Raw genomic sequence first — 4,083 nt, forward strand, 5'->3', positions numbered from 1 at the left:
CTTGTCTTGGCATAGTTTGGTAGTCCCCTTTTTTGGCATTCTGCTGGTCCAGTTTGGACAGTGTATTGTCAGTAATTGAAGCAAAGGCAGTTTTTTTTTTTTTTACCCCAATGACTATCTTTTGCCATAAAGTAAGCAAATTTCATATGGAAGTTCTTTGATGCCCACCATCCTTTTTTGAATTAGATTGGAGATGTCAGGAGCAGATGTGTCTCACCATCAAGAAAAGCCCTGGATTAATAAACATATTAAATGCCATATTCTGTAGGTCTTTGAAGTGTTTGAAGACCATCTATCTATCTAAATAAATATCTGTTTATGACCTTGAAAACATAACAAATATGACTACAAGTTTGATTAACTATTAATCTGTGTTTCTTAATTATACACTACATTTTGGGGGTTGTTTGTGTTTGATTTTGTTTTTGTTTTTTTGAGACAGGGTTTCTCTGTGTAGTTTTGATGCCTGTCTTGGAACTCACTCTGTAGACCAGGCTGGCCTTGAACTCACAGAGATCGCCTACCCCTGCCTCCCAAGTCCTGGGATTAAAGGCGTGCGCTGCCGCCGCCACCCGGCCACATTACATTTTTAAATGAACTGCATAAACACAATACCCTAAGCAAGAGTAGAAACTTACATACAGTATAACAAAATTAACTTTACATTTATACCAATAAACCAAAATCCATACCAATATAAAATATGTAAGATTAATAGTTGCTTTTTGGATTGAAGTAGATTATATAATCTGCCCTTTTTCTTATCATTCTTGTATCATTCACCTACCCTGTTCCTCCCACCTCCTGCTTTGCGGACGTCAGTACGGCGCTGCTCTGGGCTTCCTGCATGACCTAAAGAGCAGTCGCTCTCCAGAAATCCTCCAGGGCTTCAGTTCCAGGTTAGGACGCTGAGGTATCCACACATGGACTGGGTAGCTAGCTACTGGGCTGTTAGCAACTCCAGTGTGCACACTGCCACACTCCTGCAGTCCCAAGGCCTGATTCTCAGGCCTCTTCCTCTGCTGTGGACAGGTCTTTCCAAGTGTCCTCTGGTTTTCACCCAATTCCTCAGCTGATGAGGACTCTTTGTCTTTCTCCCACATATTGACTGCCCCAAGAAACAGCCGTTCAGTTCCACACATCCTTGGACCATGTCCACCACATTCTTAAGGGCCCAGGCTCCGCTACTATCGGTCAGCCTAAGACAATTGGGCTAGTTTAACAAAGCCTTCCCACTGTTTACCAGGGGCTATGGGAGCACCCTCTCTTAGCAGTGATGGGGCTCTTACTGCCAACTAGTCAGTGGTTGAGTTGGTTACAAAATCCTATTGTAGAGTCTGTGTTCTTGGCTCACAGGCAGCACCAATTGAAAGAAGTCTAGTTCCCCTAGGAGCAGATGCGGAGATATACACCCGCACCAAGGGAGCTTGTGTGGGGTCTTGGTTGGGCGATCCATACCTATGGGCAAATGAAGGCAGGATTCAGAAGGCAAAGCTGAACTACAAGGCAGTAGCAAAAGCCGCCATCAATGCATGGGAGGGAACTCTCAGGACTGGATGGCTGTACCCCCCCAATCCGACACACACCCCAACCCCTGCAGCAGGAGGCCCAGATCTTTATATTCTTATGTCCCACGAAAGGCAGCTGCCTCTTTCAATGGAGTAACCAGGATCGTTGGGAGGCAGGCGAGGACAAACTCACTCAGTCTTATCACACAAGACACTGAGTCTGAGGGACAGTCTGGGTTACACACCACAACATGCACCAGAGAGCCAAGGAGACAGGAATGTGTCCCAGAAGTCAGAGAGTCAGAGTGCCCAAGGGGCAGAAAGGGAAGAAGGAAGAGAAGCTGAGTCCCTGTCTGGGGTTTACTCACTGGTGTGGGGGCTGGTGAGGGGTGGGAGCCAGGGGGTAGAGGGTGCGGTGGGGGGTGGGATGGGGGGGGTCTTTCGAATGCTGTGAAGCGTTCTGGGTGATCTGGGAAGGTGCAAGTCAACGTTGCTTTAGAAATGTGCAATGTTGCCAGGTGATGGTGGCTCACACCTTTAATCCCAGCAGAGGCAGGTGGATCTTTGTGAATTTGAGGCCAGTCTGGTCTACAAATCGAGTTCCAGGACACCAAGACCTACACAGAGACACCCTGCTCAAAAACAAAAACAAAAACACCCAAAACAAAATGGCAGAGATTCGTGGGAACGAAGGGTTAAAAAGGCTAAGCAGGTCAAGTGCCTGGATGAGCACTGAGGTTCCCACCAGCAACAAAGGACACAAATGATACAGTTCCTGTCCAGCAAGATGGCTCAGCTGGTACAAGTGCCTGCTGCCAAGCCTTGGTGGAAGGAAGGGACATATTCCTCCTAGTGGGCCTCTGACTTTCACATACAGATAATGTAAAACTTAAAGTGAGTTGCTATAGATCCCAACTCCCCCCACCCCCAGGTAGGCTCATGTAATCCAGACTGGCCTCAAATTCACTATAATCAGAGACGTTGACTGCATCATCCTTCTGCCTCTGTCTCCCAAGTGTTGGGAACTGAACTGAGCCACATCCCCAGCCTGAGACAGGGTCTTTTGAAATTGTGGTCCTGTTGTTTCAGCAGGGGTTATCACTGTGTGCCACCACACCCTGTGTGTCCCCTACCTCGTTAGAAAAAAAAAGAGAGAAAACAAGTTGAAACTTGCAATATTAGAAGTCATTACATTCTTTCATTATATTATTATTAAGCTCCACATTAAGCAGTTTTCTAACTGCGTGAAGAATGCAAATGTCTCAGGAGACATTATGTATCCAGGCTTTCAAAGCACTAGACTCAAAAACTGGCAATGGGGAGGAGTCCACTGCAGACACACTGTCACAGCTGCCTCCACTCAAGGTATGCCCTGAACTTACTTTTGCATGAAAACTTTTTTAGGGGTATGGAGTGTACTGGGTTTGAAGGCTCAGGCTTTCAGGCTTCAAGGATGCTGAGCCCCATCTCCAGCCAGTCAGCTGGCTTTGCAGACAACCATGCAGGATTTGTTCCCAGTAAATCAAAATAGGTGACTTATCCAGAGGATTTGAACATGTATGTTGGCATTGATTGGTAACTTTTTTTCCCGAGACAGGGTTTCTCTGTGTGGCCCTGGCTGTCCTAGAACTTGCTCTGTAGACCAGGCTAGCCTTGAACTCACAGAAATCCGCCTGCGTTTGCCTCCTGAACACTGGGATTAAAGGTGTTCACCACCTCTGCCCGTCAATGATAGCTTTTAAAAAGATTTATTTCATGTGTATGTGTGCACAGCGTTCATTACCATGGTGCGTTATCTAGAGGTCAGAGGACAACATGTGAGAGTTAGCTCTTCCACAAGTTGTCTTCTGGTCTCCACATGTACACTATAGTTCATGCATGTGAGTACACACATACTCAACTCACACACACACACAAAATGTAAATGGGGTGGGGGACACTGGAGAGATCACTTAGCCATTAAGAGTACTGGCTGCTCTTCCAGAGGACCTGGGTTCAATTTCCAGAACTCATGTGGAGGGCTCAGAATGGTCTGTAACTCATTACAGAGGAGCTGACATTCTCTTCTGGCCTCTTTGGCACCAGACACATGTGCAGGCAAAACACCCATACACATAAAAGAACTTCAACCTCTGGCTAGGCAAATGCCTCAGTGGCTTGCTGCACAAGCCCGAGGACCTGAGTTCAAACACCCAGACCCCACACAAAGCCAGGCATGGTTGAAGGCAGATGAGAATCGCCACAGTTCCTGGGCAGTTAGCCCGGAGTATACAGCCCTGAAAGAGCCTCAAGGGAGATGGAAAGCACGCATTGAACTTGAGGTTGTCCTCTGACAGCCATGAGTGTCCCGCAAACAATGCCACCTCCTTCGCCACCTCAGCCCAGAACTGCACTGATGCTTCTACATATCCTTTGTTACAGGTAAAACCTGAAGTTGACATTGCCTGCTCATCCTTTTAAACTCTTCATTCCCATGCCTGTGCCCCCACCAAAGTGAAGCAAAAACACTCTAAAAGCAAATGAATAAATTTTAAAAAGACATAGAAGCAACATAAATCATAGCACCAAGTGAAAG

This window comes from Peromyscus leucopus, chromosome 8b (genome assembly GCF_004664715.2).
Source record: "Peromyscus leucopus breed LL Stock chromosome 8b, UCI_PerLeu_2.1, whole genome shotgun sequence".
Classification (NCBI taxonomy): domain Eukaryota; kingdom Metazoa; phylum Chordata; class Mammalia; order Rodentia; family Cricetidae; genus Peromyscus; species Peromyscus leucopus.